This window comes from Gorilla gorilla, chromosome 17 (assembly GCF_029281585.2).
Source record: "Gorilla gorilla gorilla isolate KB3781 chromosome 17, NHGRI_mGorGor1-v2.1_pri, whole genome shotgun sequence".
Lineage (NCBI taxonomy): Eukaryota > Metazoa > Chordata > Mammalia > Primates > Hominidae > Gorilla > Gorilla gorilla.
The window spans coordinates 62,976,731-62,995,328 of NC_073241.2; positions in this window are offsets into that span (position 1 = coordinate 62,976,731).

Here is an 18,598-nt window from a genome sequence, read left to right on the forward strand (position 1 = left end):
ATCTGTAGTTTCATATTGTGATTTTATTTCAGGAAAACACTGTGCCCAGAATCTTCATTCTTCAATGAAGAAGGAACACAGAGGGACCTCAAAGGAGTGCAGAACTATGGTTCTGTTTTCTTTGATTGATTTCAATGTACAATTCTGGGATGTTACAGCGTCGTCTAGATATAGCAAAGTGTGACTGACCTCAGTAACCGTAGAAAATGTGAGCTTTTCCTGGGTTTTTCTCTCCTCCTATAGGTGACAACATTTATGTGTGTCCATTTATATAGAAATGAAACATTTCCTACTGTAATATAAACATCATTTGCAAATCAGTTTGTCTTAAATTGAGGATTTGAAAGGGTTGGCGTAGGAGTAGGGACAGTGTTCTATAATGGCTTCTAAGTGGAAGCCACTAACACGTTTTATACCCGTGGTCTTCTTCCCTTAACCTGTAAGCTCAGGGTAGATTTCGTTTTTTCTTTCAGTGCATATTTTTGATAAAATCTTTACATCTCCAGGAAGAAAAGTAAAAGCAATGAAAAATTAGCTGGTAGCTTAGAAAACCTCAACAAATTTTAAAGCTTTTAAAAACTATATTCAGAGTAGGACTCTATGGATAATCTGTTACCTCTCCTCGATAAATACTCACTGAACGTCCTCACCTTTTGTCCATCAGAAAGACTGTGAGATCAGTAACAGCCAGTTTCTTTCTTCTTCTTCATATGTTGATACTGGAAAGGTCTTTGGTAGAAACTTTCCTGTCCAAAAAGATTTGCTTGGCAACAACTGGGAATAATCAAAGCTACCAGTCCTTACAATTCCAGTTTTATAATTGTGACTTTCAGTAATATTATTACCTTAAAAAATAAACCTAAAGAAGACGTCACGATCTGAATATGGAGGAGATTTTACAAGTTCCCTTCATATCGATAAACTTTGAAGAGTTTTAAGTGTATACTACAGCGATTTTCCAGAGCTGTTCCAAAAAGGCTTTATTAAAAAATACTCATTTAGAAATAATTGATAACATTAAAAATAATTTATTAAATTATTTAACAGTTAACATTATTTTAAAATGTCTATTAAAAAGATTAAAAAGTAATAGTTGATAACATTGAAGGCATTAACAAATAATTTAAAAATAATTGATAATATTAGTGAAATGCAGTGTAACAAGTGCCGCAAAGCATTTTACAGGTATTATCACATTTATTCTTAAAACTATAAAGGAAGCACCATTAGTATATCTATGTAATAAATAAGGAATCTGAGGCTTAGAGAGCTTAAAGTTAAGAACACTCAGCTAAGATTTGGGGTATAAAGATTTATCAGAAACAAAAGCCCATCCTCTTACTTGCTAGAAGATGCAATGGCTGCTGCACAGATTTTGCTAACTCCTGGGGATTTCAAGAAAAATCAGAGGGTCTCAGACCTTGAAAAAAATATAGGTTAGTGGGAAAAACAATAAAATAATGTGACAAAAATATAACCAAGACATGTGCGAGGTTCAATAAGGAAGGAAGCAACCAAGTGGGTGAAACTAGGGTTGCCAGTGGCTGAGAATGAGACCTCTAGAAGGGCACATATTTCCCCTCATCTGCCATGGTTTAAGGGCAGTACCACGGGGCAGGAGAGCAAGTTCTTCCCCATCAGTATACCAATTACTTTCCTGGAACAGGGTACATCAATAACGAGACTCTTTGTTTCTGATAATGATCTTTTTGAGTTTTATGACTGTCCACTAGAGAAAAAAAAAAATCAAGCTTGTAAAGAATTAAAGTTAGTTTTATTCAGAAGTCTTACTGGGGACTGTAGACTGAGCACTATAGCCCTGGAGAGATCTTTCAGAGAGGTTCCATCAGACTATTCCAAAACTGTTTTGGCTCATCGCTTATATACAGGCAGTGAAGGTTCAGTACGTGCAAAATCATATCAAATTTTGGGTGCAAGAGTACATCTGGTTATAGACTGCAGAGGCATAATCACTGACCCTGTCAGACATTATCTTATTATAGGAAAAGGCAAGGTCTAGGGTCATTTATCCTTTAAGGAATATGGTGACTCATTCAAGAGGTGTGGGAACCGTGTGCTTTATCCAGTTTTGTCTTCAAAGCATTCTTCCAGAGAACTGCATCTTGTCACAGAGTCAGGGGCTTTGTGAAATTATGCTGGCAGGCAGAAATGAGCAAACATGGCTTTCTATATTTACTACTTTGTCTCACAGATCCTTTACATAGTTCAGAGCTCTGTCCCCAAAGCCTTCTTTCATGAATCTAGGAATTTGTTCAGATGTTGGTAATGTTAATAATTGACGTTTTAAAAGTTAACATATTGAAACAATATTTATGGTGCCTGATGTCCTTGGTGGTCATTGACTTTAATACTTTTTAAAAAATATAAAACATATTCCTGTATGTAAAAGTTAACTAGTGTTACAGAGACTATTACAGAAACCAATGCCAAAAAATGGAGTATCTTGATATAAATTGCAATGTGAGCAATTAATTTTTTTAAAGGAGAAGAAATTGCTTCTGACTTCATATTAATAGGTTTCAAATAAGAAAACAAAGAGTTACACATGCAAGCTACAAGTTTGGATTGAAGTCAGGGAACTTATAAATGTGTCATGCAGTACTTTTGAGAAATAAAAGCTCCCCACTCTGCTGGTGATCACAGAAGGAAAATATTTTGATCACTGCAGAAAATGAAAAAGCATACAAGAGTCATCCAGCTGATAACACCAAGATATATATAGTGCCAGAGATTAGCTTCACCTGTATCAGTATTTTTCCAAGAAATGCTCGCCTGTTTAAGTGAATCCTGCCACTCTCTTAATTCCACACTGGTGACTGAGGACATAAGCGATGACTGTCACTCCATAGAGAAGCCTCCTCTGTAGCACCAAGTGGTCCACGCTGCATTGTCATCCTGCCCCAGCTGTGAGAGCATGATGTTGGGTGATTCACATTCCTGCTCCGTGTCTGACTCATCATCTTGCCCACAGGCCAAACCCATCTTTTATCACCTCTTGCTTGCAAATATTTATCTTAAAGCCATCTGGCAACCTAATGTTTTAAGTATCTTGATAAGTATTTATTTGAAGATATTGTGAAACTAAGAAATTTTAAGTTTAGATTCAGTGAGAAATTGCATTTTCCTATTTTCAAAAAGAGATACTTTAACTTCCCTTTCTACTTAAGTAAAACATGTCATCTCACTGAATATAAAAAGACCTCACTCCTTGACCTTTAATACTTGTCAAGGGATTCTAAAGATGAAGGCACTTTCAGTGCCAAAATTCATCCAACGTTCAAAAGCAAAAATTTTTTTCATCACCATCTCTATGCTAGGCCCTGAATTACAGGGAATACATGGTTTTTCTCATGACTTGATTTTTCAAGAAAATTTGTACCATAAAACATTATCATAAAGTGGAAGAAATTTATCAGAAATGCCATTCAAATGTACCTTTCTGGGCCATCCTATTTCCCAGAACAGCTTGCATGTGGATGGAGAGAATAATTGAGGAATGCAAGTTCTGAAAAGATGTCTCTTTTGAAGTTATATTTAATTTCCAGACTGCTTTATCCAGGCTTAGAGTCAAAATATTTAGCAATATAGTAGAAGATGCAAAATAGTTTTCTGCATCTTCTACTGGGGAAACTATACTTTCTAATATAAAATGGAGAGAAAGAAAGAAAAACTCCTATATATGGAGAATGGTTTGTCATCAAATTTGGCTCATCTGGAGAAAACAGCACAGATGGTCTAGCTTGCTTCAGGATTGCAGTTTCGTGCCATGCATGATTCACCAGAGAAGGTAAATCAGCATCTGCTCATTTCATTTTGTGTTCACTGTTGTAGTAATAGGTAGTAATGTGCATTAACATTCTTTTGTTGCTAGACCTTAGCAAGCAAATGAGTGTTATTTTCTAGCTAAATTAGAGACTATTTTTTCTATAGTTTTACATTCAGATTAATGAAGCGATGCTGAAAAAAATAAAACCACCTTTGCCCGCTTACTAAGATTTGGGACCTCTTCACTTGGAACACCCTTTGGTCAAGACCTAAAAGTAATTTCCTTCTTTTTTTTTTTTTTTTTTTTTTTTTTAAGAAAAAGACTATCAAAGTAATTTCTCAGAAAGGAAAAACTGGGCTCTGTAATCAGTTATTCTAACACATGGTTGTTTATTAAAATATGGTCATGGGACATTTCTGTTTGTGACTGTGAAGGTGGATTTTAAAACATCCTTCCACACACGGATTTGACCTGTTTTTATGTTTCATAGTTGGCTCATATAAATATTACAAAAAATGAATGTTAACTTTAATAATGGAAAAATCTGATTTCCTGACTCATAGTTTAGCAAACAGATTTATGCAAATCTGATGAAGTTAGTTTCTGTGTGGAAAGCAAATGTCTTTCTGGACTGTGCACGATACAGATCCCTATATTCCTTTTTGGTCATTCTCTGAGTTATATCTTATGGTTACAGGGAGCTACAATTCATTTATGGTGAGCCTTATCTATCTCTGGACTAAAAGTTACTGAAGAGAAGTTGTAGTATCTCTTCTGCTTTGGTATCTGTAGTAGCTTCCATCGTGCATAACAAAGGGATAGTTCATTAATACACACAAGAAATGTTTGTATCATAGATTCCTCTTTGCTAGAGCATGACAGAGATACTATGGGTACCACAATGAACAAATTGTCATCATTCTTGAGCTTTTATTCCAGTGGATGGAGACAGGTAACAAAGAAATACAAAACATGTATAGTATATTTGAAAGTGATAAGTGCTATAAAGGAAAACAAAGCATTGTAAGTACATAAAAAAAATCAAAGTATGGAGGTTGTAATGTATAAAGGGTTCCCAGAGAAGGCCTGGCTGAAAAGGTGCTATGAACTGAAATGTGGCCCCCCTACCAAATTCATAAGTTGAACCTCTATAGCCAATGTAACTGTATGTGGATATAAGACCTATAATGAGGTAATTAAACTTAAATAAGGTCATAATGGCGGGGCTGTAATCCAAGAAAATTGGTGTCCTTATAAGAAGAGTGAGACACCAGCTATCTCTCTGTCCATGTGAGCACGGAGGAAAGACCACGTGAGGACACAGAAAGAAGGCTGCCATCTGCAAGCCAGAAAGAGAGACCTCTCCAGAAACCAACCCTGCTGGCACTTTGATTTTGGACTTCCAGCATCCAGAACTGTGAGAAAATAAATTTCTATTGTTGAAGCCGCCAGTCCATGGTATTCTGTTGTGCAGCCCAAGATAACTGAGAGGGAAAGAATATTTGCGTAGAGAATGGAAGAAAGTGTGAAGTGGGACCATGTCAAGTGGACAACAAGTGGAGAGACTTCCTATGCAGAGGCAGAAACAAATGTAAGGCTCTGGATCTCAGTGTACTATGGTAGGTAATTAAAATAAAATTATTTTCAGAATCTCCTACTAAGAAGAGGAGGCTCCTATAGAAGGTAAGATCATGAACTTGTAAGGCTGTCTGTTTATCAAGGTTCTTGCATGAGTGATGAGATCAGCTATTTTCGAAGACCTAACTTGACAAAAAGTATAACTTTTTCAGTAAATGATTTAAATTATTTATTTTTCCTTTGCCCATGTCATTAGACTTCTAAGGAAAAGTTGGATTATTTATTCACCAAGCAAGATAATAAAGGGCCTTATGTATTAATCATTTTATCTCAGGCTTTGCTAGATCTAAAGCCACCTCTGAGAACTAAGAAGTTGGTTTTCTCATTTTCAGATAAAGTAAGAGTCAAAGATACTAAGTCAACTGAAGGAATCCACTTTCTCCAAAGGTCCTGCCCTTTATAAACCATGAGTTTTAGGTAAATGTCAGCGTGCGTGGACTGCTCCAGTCTTCTTTGTTGTGAGTAGCTGTACTTTTTTCTTTTCTTTAGAGGCAGGGCCCCACTCTGTCACTCAGGCTGGAATGCAGTAGTGTATCATGGCTCACTGTAACTTCAAACTCCAGGGCTCAATTGATCCTCTCACCTCAGCTTCCAGAGTAGCTGTGATTATAGGCATGAGCCACTGCACCTGGCTAGCTGTAAATTTTAAGAAAACTGTCAGTAGAGATATGCTTTTGTTTAATGGAGTATTTCGTTATATTTTTTTCAAAACTTCTGAACACTGTATACACCACTTGACCTGTACTTGACAATTAGAGCCTGTAAAATGCAAAGGCTTAAAAAATCCAAAAAACATAAATTCAAGGTTTGCCTTTCAATAAAGTCTATAAAAGCATCTGCTCTGAATACTCCCTTGCCATATTTAAGTACCATGGGGAAGAGAGAGACTAGTAAGCATACAATAACTCTATACTGAACCAGGAAGAAACTTCGTCTGGCTGGCTATACCTCTACCTTTCTACATATAGCCTGACAGAATACTAGAGTTGAAAGAACACGCACCATAGGACCAGAAAGTCTTGTTTGAATTCAGATTTTGACATTTACAAACAATGTAACCTGGGTTACTTAACCCAACTGACCATCCAAGCTTACCTATAAGATGGAATTATGGTAACCTGGCAAGATTGTTGTGAGGGGTAGAATACATATATACTGCTTAGCATAATGTTTGTTGTATGTTATGATCACAATATATGATCTCTAGTATTCAAAGAGTCATACTCTTCCTAACAGAGTCTTCAAAGCCTGCATTTTGAAGTTGGAAATGAACTCTTGATAAACACCATTGTTCCCTTAATATTACCCTAATGTTAGGATATATCATCATTTCCACTTAATAAAGGAAGAAATTGAGACAAATGAAAGCTAAATGTTCTTCCAAGTTTGTGCATTTTCTATTAATGTTATTGTTGAGGTCATCTGCCTATATAATTTTATTCAGATTGCCAGTGGTTCTGAAACTTTAAAGTGCATTGAAATAGATGCAGAATTCTGGCCCTCACCCTTGAGGTTTTGATGTAGGATGACTCTTAAGTGATTCTAATCAGAAAATTCTAATCAGAAAGCAACAAATTCATTGTACCAGAATCTTTCTCTATATAAACTATTAATTTACTACTTAACATTGGAAGGCTGAAAATTATTGGCTACCTAGCCTTCAAAATTAACAACAGTTATCTGTAAAAGTAAATATTAGAAAAATTGGCAAATATTTAACAAAAGAGAACTGATTATATAAATTGGTCTAGCCATGTGGGAATATTATGCAATCATCATATAGAATATTGAGAAAAATAACCAATGACATGTAACTTGTACTATGTTGAGTGAAAAATAACACTTAAAAATGTTATGTAAAAATGACCTCTTTATTTATTTATTCTCTTTTTTGAGATGGACTCTTGCTCTGTCACCCAGGATAGAGTGCAGTGGTGAGATCCTGGCTCACTGCAACCTCCACCTCCTGGGTTCAAGCAATTCTCATGCTTTAGCCTCCCGAGTAGCTGGGATTACAGGTGCCCACCACCATGCCTGGCTAATTTTTGTATTTTTAGTAGAGACAGGGTTTCACATGTTGGCCAGGCTGGTCTCGAATTCCTGACACCAGGTGATCCTCCCACCTCAGCCTCCCAAAAGTGTGGGATTGCAGGCATGAGCCATGGCACCCAGCCAATTGGTATTGCTGAAAAAACAACTCTACATCAAAAAAGAGAATATATATAATCGCAAGTGACTATTAATGTTTAATTCTAGGTGCGAAGATTGTGAGTAAATTTATTTGTCTTTTCTAAATTCTTCATTTCTTCTCTCAATATGTGTGACTTCTGTTAGCAGGTTTCTATGGCTATTAAAAGTAATAGCAACTTTTAAGTATTGGGAAAGCAACTATGCAAATTCACAAAGCCATTCTGGGTAATATTAAAAATTATATTCATAGAATATTAGGTAGTTAAGTTTGTTTTAAATGTTTATTTTTCTCATAGTTGAATATGCTAGTTTATATTACAGAGATTAATTAGATGAATATTATCTATCATATGATATTTTATTGAAAATAATAGTCTTTTAGCATGCTAAACGATAAATGATAAGATTAAACAATAAGATAGTACATTGGTACAGGGTATTTATTACATTTCTGCTGCCACCCAGTGGCTGCTCCATCTGTTTTATATATATTGCTCATCTAGCTAATTGTCCAGTAAAGTTGCTCACAAAGAGCACTCTTTTAAGTAGAATCAACTTGCTCTGAAGCAGCAGTGATTTTCTAGGTCTAGGAATAACCAATTAAAGCATATCAAGTAAGAGAGAAATCTTTCCACAGAACAACAGTAAGATGTTTTGAGTCCACATGACTAATCTGCCAACAGACATTATTTGTGCTACAAATTATAGAATCTTTTTCTTGCTATAACAGAGTCCTTCTTAAGCTAATTTTTCATAAGTCCTGTGCAAAGGACAGTTGCCCCACAGTAGCAGTCGCTAACACCTGCTTGCCGAATTAGATCCAATCACCTTTAACTCAGAGAAGACAAAAGCTGTGGATGAAGCCAAATTAGAGTTGGACATCCCTCAGGACCAGCAAGAGAAGACAGCCGGCTGCAGTTCATCAGGAGCACAGCTACACAAAGTCTTTCAGGTATTCTAATAGCTGAGGCAAGGCCCCCAGAGTTTGATTTAAATGAAAATATATAAAACCATGAAGGAAAAATAAGAAAATATATATCTGAACAAGTTCCAATTCTAAGAAATTCTCCAATTTACTAAGACATTTTAGAAAACAAACCACATCTAGAAAACCAAATGAGAAATACAAAAATTAACTACGTAAGTCAGTGTTTGCATAGATTTGCAAAAGCCTTGACATAAGAATGAAGAAATACACAACCAAATATCATCAGTGGTGGTGGGATATGTGTGGGATAGACAGGAAAACTACCTTCCTGCGCCTCTCTAGTTTTTGAATTGTTACAGAGCATACACAACAATAAATGTAATGTTTAAAGCCTATGAAATATGTATTGTGAGACAGAAGGAAAAGATAATTAAGCACTGGGCTAGTGGCTTCTTCTTGCATTCCTTTGGGTAGAAGGCAAAAAACCAACAACCTGGAATAGTCTTGGGCAGGCCTCTATATGGGTCAATTTTCCAAAAGAAGACATTAATTTCAGAAGGGGTGAAGATTGAGATTTCTCAACACAAAACAAGGCAATTTGAGGCCCAAAGAGCAACCAGGTCAGACAAATGTAAAACAGAGACATCTTTTGATTGAAAAGACAACTCATAAAGTTGAAGCCAATCTTAAATCAAAATTTTGGAAAGCCACTGTCAAAAAGTAATTTTGGAGCTGAAGAAAATGAATGCAAAAGCACTAGTATAAAACAATAGCAAATTTCAAATTTTGATTAAGTCATGGTGATCTACTATGGTTGTTCTGAATACAGAAGACTGGAAAACCCTTCAGTAATTGTGAAAATCGCACTCATGAACGTTGCCTTACAGGTTATTAATTCTAAACTAGGGAAGCAGGTTTTGGAGGATTTGAAGGTAGGGCAAAGAAAGGTCAGTTAAACAGACTTGGATCTCAGGGTCTTTCATTTTTGCAGAGATCTTTCTTTGGGACCAGCCTGTCATTTTAAGCTTAGAGGGATAGGCATGATTTTCACTTTTTTGTTGTTTGTTTGTTTTTGCTTTGGTTACGGGGATCTTACCTTTATGTCACCCTTTTGGTATGGCTTGCTGTGTCAGATTTTGACTTTGGAAGATTGTTACCTGAATGGCAAATTGCCATCTGTCATTTATTTCTCCCTTCTTGGAGAATTAGTGCCTTATAAACCTGAAAGGAATAAATTCTTGATTGTACTCTATTGACTAATTTAGAAACATAGTGATTTATATTTTGTTAAATTAATAATGTGTAAAATGACTTGGTACATGTTTGTTCTAATTATGCTTCTGAACTCTTATTAAAATCAATCAAAATTTATCTCTGTAGTTTCAGAACAATAACAGTTGATATACATTTATATTACTGATGAAACTGTAAATATTGAGTAAAGAAGACAGGAAATACATTAAGACCCATTAAAGTATTTGTTTCTAAAAGATTAAGTGCTTGGTGACCACTGGTATACAGTAGGCTTCCCTATTCACTTCTCTCTCTTCCACTTTTCCTGCTTCATTTTTCTCTGTAAAATTATAACTGTTAAATACAAAGCTTGAAGAATGACTTGGATAAATATTAAAACACAGTAATCATTTAAACAGCATAGATACGATACTTTTATATTTTTCAAATCTCAAAGTCAGCATAGTAATAAGTGATTGTTTCACTTTTTCTTAAGAAAAGAAGGAAAGAAGTGTTATTTTCCAACACAAATTATCTTCAAACAGTACTGAAATCCATTTGTGATGTATCCATATTACTATTATTTTATATTGTGATATTCTTAAAAATATTCTTATTTAACTTTATAAACAAATTCAAGTGTTAGCTCATTAAACTTTTATATCTTATGTTTCCATTTTCAGTTCCTATTCAGTAATTATGTATCTTATACTGTAATCAATTTTATTAGTCTGGAGCAAAGATTCTCAAGTATTAGTGTGCCAAGAATTCATGTGGATACTTGTCAAAAATGTAGATTCTGGGTCTTTGCCATCAGAATTGGCATATCAGGAATGGGAACCAAGAATCTACATATGTAATAGGCAACTCAGGTGATTCTGATATACATAGTCTAGAGATTAAAATATGTGATTGCCATCTGTCATTACAGTATCCTTACATGTGGTGTAACTATAATAATCCCTTAAGAACTTAATATTTCCTGGAGAAGAGTGGACAGTGAAAGTCATATTATGAATACCTCTGGAGAGGTGACCTTACATTGAGAAGAATAATTTATTCATTTTGTGGGAAAAAGATATGAGCTGGGACTTGGTAAACACATAAAATGAGCTCAGTGTCCAGTATAGCACAAAGGCAAACGATATTTCTCCTTTCCCTTGCCTTTTTAATTTAGTGTCAGCTCCAGGGTTTCTGTTTCTTCCATTTTACCTTTTAAATTTATTTGACTGTTTTCCACACAGGCTATTTGAGTAGGGTGATAAAAGCAAGTTTTTGATGAATTAAAATCCACTCTATGAATTTTAATGTACTTAATAATTATATTCTATTAGCCTTTTCACTAAAGAGCATTTCACTTGAAAAGAAAATGCGTCCTGCTGGTTAAAATGAAAGCTTTTTGCTTTAATTTATTTTCTAACCTGTCATCAGCCCTTATGCTGAATCAACTAGTTATGTAATTATTTATTTCTTCTTGCAAAAACCAGAAGGGTACACTTCTTGAAGGAAATTTCTGTCACTGAAGAAGTATATGTTATTCTAAATATCTTGTAGCATACTTGTTATATATATGTGAAATCATATATTACAAATTTAATATGCAGTTAACTTTATTGCATTTCATTCATAGGATTAATCTATTTATATTCTTAATGTTCTTAAAGTAACTTTTGAATTTTCACACAGTTGATCACTAAAGACTTTGGCTAATTGTGTAACAGTTGCCTTCATGAATATTTTGCTAATATACAATTTTACAATATTAAGTTTCTCTTCTGTATTTTTCCTAATCATGGTGTGGAAATAAGTACTTATGGTTAGAATTTTAAAAGAGGATACTTCAGATATTGGATAAATAACTACTGCAGTGTTAAAATGTGACTGTTGTAAAGTGAACTACTTACATTTTTTACCCTCTAGATTATCAAATAGTAATAAAACATAAACAATTAGATGACAGGTGAGGCCTTTAAGCTTTTGATCCACATCAACCAGAAGACCTTGGACAAAGCTCATAAAAGACACAGCAATATTTTCTTAATGCGGATAATTGAGTTCACTGTGTTCTCTTTCATTTCCTAAGTATGGATCTTTCAATCATTACAGAAGGGAATTTGACTCATTTTCTCCACTATGCATCTAACATATTCTATGTCCATAATATGGTTCTGTCTGTACTATCCTGCCTGGGTTTCTCAGATCACCTGAAATTTACTACTTAACATATTTAAATGGATCTGTGATAAGTATAATGTAGCTTGTTTGAAAGAAAGACTTTTATTTTTGGTTAACCTCCTGTGGTGCTTTGCACAGGTAAAGTTTAAATAATCTGGACTTTACAGTCTGGGATCTGAGGTTCAAGTAAGAGCTCTACCATTAGTAGCTTTGTGATTCTTAAGTCTCTGATTCTTAATTTCCTTGGCTAATTTGCACATACGCCATCTAAAAGTGCAAATAAAATGCTTCCTTATGTTCTAGCTAAAGATCACTAGCATGAGGGAAATTCAAAAATTAAATTTAGCCAAGTCTGGTAACCTCAGTCTGATCCAATAACTTAAAGTTACCTTTAAAGTAACACCCCTATATATATATATATAATTATATATAACATATATTTTATATATAAAAATATATATATTATATATAAATTATATGTTATATATAATATATATAAATTATATTTTATATATTATATATAAATTATATTTTATATATTATATATAAATTATATTTTATATGTTATATATAAATTATATTTTATATGTAATATATATAAATTATATTTTATATAAAATAATATAAACTGTTCTATATATAATATAATCTATAATATAATAATATAAACTGCTCTAATATATATTATATTCTAATATATTAATATATATTCTAATATATATTCTAATATATTAATATATATTCTAATATATATTCTAATATATATTAGAGCAGTTTATATTATATATCTAATATATATTAGATATATATATATTAGAACAGCTTTAGATTTAAGTAAAATTGAAGAGATAATACAAAGAGCTTCCATATACCCTGTATGCAGTTTTCCCTGTCATTAACAAATTGCATTAGTATGGTATATTTAGTATAATTAATGAAACAGTATTGATGCATTATTTTTAATTAAAGTCTCTATTTTATTCAGATTTACTTAGTGTTACCTAATGTCTTTTTCTGTTCCAGGATCCCATCTGGGGTATTATATTATCTTAGTAATCATGTCCTTCATAGGCTCCTGTTGGCTGTGGAGTTTCCAAGACTTTCTAGTTATTGATGACTATAAGTTTTGAGGAGTACTTTTGAGGTATCTTCACAGATGCATCTTTATTGGAATTTATCTGATGTCTTTTTCATGATTAGAATGCAGATATGGGGCTTTGGGAGGAAGAAGGGAGATAAAGTGAAATCCTCGTCACATCAACATGATTTGTCACTGCTGATACTGACATGGATTACCTGACTGAAGTGGTATTTATTAACAACAGGTTTTTCTACTGCAAAGTACTCCATTTTCCCCCTTCCATCCTGTACTCTTTGAAAGGAGTATCACTAGGCACACTCCGCATTAAAGGAGTGGGAATGTGCACTCCCTCTCCATAACAGTTTCTTAGGGCCACTGTAACAAATTTCCACAAACTTTATGGTTTAAAATGACAGAAATGTATTTTCTCACAGCTCTGTAGGCCAGAAGTCTGGGATTAAGGGGTCGGTAGAATCATGCTCTCTCAGAAAGTTCTAGGGAGAATCCTTTCTTGTGTCTTCCAGCTTCTGGTAGCTTCAGGCATTCCTTGGCTTGTGACTGCATAACTCTCTCTGCTGCTGTTTTCAAAAGGCCCCTGTCAGTCTTTCCCTCTTCTTTTTTTTTTTTTAATTATTATTATACTTTAAGTTTTAGGGTACATGTGCACAATGTGCAGTTTAGTTACATATGTATCCATGTGCCATGCTGGTGTGCTGCACCCATTAACTCGTCATTTAGCATTAGGTATATCTCCTAATGCTATCCCTCCCCCCTCCCCCCACCCCACAACAGTCCCCAGAGTGTGATGTTCCCCTTCCTGTGTCCATGTGTTCTCATTGTTCAATTCCCATCTATGAGTAAGAACATGCGGTGTTTGGTTTTTTGTCCTTGTGATAGTTTACTGAGAATGATGAGTTCCAATTTCATCCATGTCCCTACAAAGGACATGAACTCATCATTTTTTATGGCTGCATAGTGTTCCATGGTGTATATGTGCCACATTTTCTTAATCCAGTCTATCATTGTTGGACATTTGGGTTGGTTCCAAGTCTTTGCTATTGTGAATAGCAGTGGGGAAAGGATTCCCTATTTAATAAATGGTGCTGGGAAAACTGGCTAGCCATATGTAGAAAGCTGAAACTGGATCCCTTCCTTACACCTTATACAAAAATTAATTGAAGATGGATTAAAGACTTAAACGTTAGACCTAAAACCATAAAAACCCTAGAAGAAAGCCTAGGTATTACCATTCAGGACATAGGCATGGGCAAGGACTTCATGTCTAAAACACCAAAAGCAATGGCAACAAAAGCCAAAATTGACAAATGGGATCTAATTAAACTAAAGAGCTTCTGCACAGCAAAAGAAACTACCATTAGAGTGAACAGGCAGCCTACAAAATGGGAGAAAACTTTCGCAACCTACTCATCTGACAAAGGGCTAATATCCAGAATCTACAATGAACTCAAACAAATTTACAAGAAAAAAACAAACAACCCCATCAAAAAGTGGGCAAAGTATATGAACAGACACGTCTCAAAAGAAGATATTTATGCAGCCAAAAGACACATGAAAAAATGCTCATCATCACTGGCCATCAGAGAAATGTAAATCAAAACCACAATGAGATACCATGTCACACCAGTTAGAATGGCAATCATTAAAAAGTCAGGAAACAACAGGTGCTGGAGAGGATGTGGAGAAATAGGAACACTTTTACACTGTTGGTGGGACTGTAAACTAGTTCAACCATTGTGGAAGTCAGTGTGGCGATTCCTCAGGGATCTAGAACTAGAAATACCATTTGACCCAGCCATCCCATTACTGGGTATATACCCAAAGGATTATAAATCATGCTGCTATAAAGACACATGCACATGTATGTTTATTGCGGCACTATTCACAATAGCAAAGACATGGAACCAACCCAAATGTCTTTCCCTCTTCCTATAAGAACACTTGCTACTGGATTTGGGCCCACTTGGATAATCCAGGATGATTGCATATTAAGATCCTTAACATCACTGCATCTGCAAAGACCCTTTTTCAAAATAAAGTCAAATGAACAGGTTCCAGGTAGACGTATCTTTTGGAGAGCCACATTTCAATTCACTATATGTTCCTTGAGAACAGGGTATCTACATAAATTATTTCAAGACAGATTTTTTTCTCTTCTCCCTCATTTATTATTTATTCAATAATTCATTTATACCAGTATGGACTTGTGGATATTTATCTTTATTTTAAATTATAATCCAATACTTCATTTTCTTGCTCAAATTGTTCCACTTTTGGCCATTGGGATCTCCTTCAGTTAGCTCTTGTGTTTCTTTGGAATATCTACATCAATGTAGAGTGTTTTGGCGATTTTAAAATATTTTTGGTCTTTTAAAAATTTTTTGAGCACTTTCTTAACTTTCTATAATAACAACACAGGATACTCGAGTTTCATAGTGTATAATTCCAAGACTTTCTAGTTATTGATGAGTATAAGTTTTGAGGAGTACTTTTGAGGTATTTTCAGAGATGCATCTTGTTCATCTTGTATAATTTCTGCCCTGGTTTTAAAATCAGCTATTTCTCCAAGATATTTTTAATTGGAAAATGGTATTCGAAACCAATGGTATTAGAAATCAACATCGGATACTAGATGGGTTTCTTGTTACTGGGTTGTCATTTCTTCTTGGCCTTTTCAGTTGAGAGAATAAGGCAGTATATGTGGGCCTACTTATTCATGTTTTCACACCTATTTATATAAGTAAGCATCTATGTCTCTAGGAAGCTAAACATGAATTCATAATGATGTCTTCAACTCTGATCCATTACTATATACAACTCATCCAACTGTCCATCCCTTGCTTATCTCCAAATTCCCACTCCATAGTGAGAAGCTTGCTTCCACCATCCATTTATTTAAGTGTTCAATTTCAATATAAATGTGTAGCAATATCAGAAGTTCAACCTATACCACAATGGGAAATAATTTGTATCAACTAGGGTACAGTACTAATGTAGAGTTCCTCTTGCTTTCAGTTTAATGAATTTCAGCCACTCCCAAAGTTACTTAAGTCAGCAGATATTCCCACAACTCCCATCATTGAGATTATTTATAAATTTGTATACAGGTAGATTCTCTTGATACGTCTGCATTCCACCCTGCAATCTCCTGGCCTCCGAAACATTTGTTTTTAAATTTGCCTATATTAATGTTACCCTCTGTGCTGGAAAGTTCTTTGGGTTTTGACAAATACATAATGTCATGTAACTACCGTTATGGTATCATACAGAATAATTTCACTGTTCTAAATATATCCTGTACTTTACCTATTGAACCCTTCCTTCTCTCCCCAAACTCCTGGCAACTACTAATGTTTTTACTGTCTCCAGAGTCTTGCCTTTTTCCAGATGTTGTATAATTGAAATAACAGAGTATGTAGACTTTCCAGAATGGCTTCTTTCACTTAGCTAGATACAGGGTCATCCATGTCTTCACTTAGCATTATAGCTCATTTATTTTTATCATTCAATAATATTCCATTGTTTGGAAGTATTACAATTTATCAGTTTATCTATTGAAGATCATCTTGGGTGATTCAGGTTTTGGCAATTATGAATAAAGCTGCTATAAACATTCATGTTCAGGTTTTTGTGAGGCCTAAACTTTAAAATCAATTAGGTAAATACCTTGGGACCTGATTATTGGGTTGTATGGTAAGACCGTGTTTACCTTTATAAAAACTGCCAAACTGTATTCCAAGATGATTGTGACATTTTGCATTCCCACTCGCATGAATGAGTATTCTTGTTGCTCTCCATCCTCACCAGCATTTAGTATAAAGTTTAGCCATTCTAATACATTTGTAGTGGTATCTTATTGTTCTTTAAATTTGTAATTCTCTTATGACATTTTCTGTTTAGTATATTTTCCTATGTTTCTTTGCCATTTGTATGTTTCTTTGACAAGTCCTTTATTCAGATCTTTGGCCCATTTTTTAATTGAGTTGTTTTTTTTTTTATTGTTGAGGTTTGAAAGTTGTTTGTATATTTTGTAAAAGGTGAAAGATTTCTGTTATCTGAAGATAAACAAGGGTTGTTCGTATATTTTGGATATATATACTTTATCAAATTTGTGTTTTGCAAATATTTTCTCCAAGACCATCACCTGTATTTTAATTATCTTATAGTGAGTTTTTACAAAGGTGGAAATTTTTGATTTTAGTAAAGTTTAACATTTTTTTTCCTTCATGGACTATGCTCCTGATGCTGTATCTGAAAACTTACCTGCAAACCAAAGGTCACATAAATTTTCTTCCAGATTTTTCCTGGAAGTTTTATAGTTTTACATTTTACATTTAGGCTTTGATTAATTTTGAGTTAATTTTTGTGAAAGAAATGAAGTCTATATTTAGTTTATTTTTGTACATGAACATCCAGTTGTTACAGTACCACTTGTTGAGAAGTCTATCCTTTCTCTATTGACTTTCCTTTGTTCCTTTGTTGAAGATCATTGAAGATATTTGTGTCGGTAAATTTCTGGGCCCTTTATTTTGTTCCATTGATCAATATGTCTCTTATTTTGCCGATACCATGCTGCCTTGATTGCTGCAATTTTACAGACAGTCTTAAAGTCACGTCATATCAATCCTGTAATTTTGTTCTTCTACCTCGGTATTGTATTGTTTCTTCAGTTTTGTTTTGTTTTTTTTTGTTTTGTTTTGTCTTCCCATATAAACTTTAGTATTAGTTTGTCAATAGCTACAAAATAGTATGCTAGAATATTGACTGGGCTTGCATTGACTGTATAAATCAAGTTAAGAATTGATAACACTATTGAAACTTCTAATCCATGAACATGGAATAGCTCCATTTATGTAGTTTTTTTTATTTTTTGAAAAGTCAGAGTTGTACAGGTATCTGCATATAGATAATGCTCATATTTTGTTAGACTTATACTTAAGTATTTCATTTTTTGTTCCTATTGTGAATGATTTTTGTGTTTTTAATTCTACATTTCAGTTGCTCATTGATGGTATATAAGAAAGCAGCGGCTTTGTATGGTCACCTTGTATGCTAACTATGATATAGTTGTAGGTTTTTTGTAGAATTTTCTTTTTAATAAAATTGAGGAAGTTCCCCTTTATTCCTAGTTTTTTGAGTGTTCATATTGTGAATGTGTACTGGATTTTGTTAAGTGCTTTTTGTGTATTAATGTGATTGTATGCTTTTTTTCCTTTAGCCTACTGATACAGTGGATTATATTAATTAATTTTTAAATGTTGAACCAGACTTGTGTACCTGGAATAAATGCCACTTGATCTCTATGTATAGTTCTTTTTACATACTGTTGGATTAAATTTGCCATCATTTTCTTAAGGAACTTTCCATTTATGTTCATGAGAGATATTTGTCTATAGTTTTCTTTCTAATAATGTATTTATCTGATTTTGTTATTAGAATAACTCTGGACTCTTGAAATGAGAAAGTGTTTCCTCTGCTTTCACTTTCTGAAAGATATTGCAGGGAATGGGAATTACTTTAAGTGATTGGTAGAATTTATCAGTAAAAT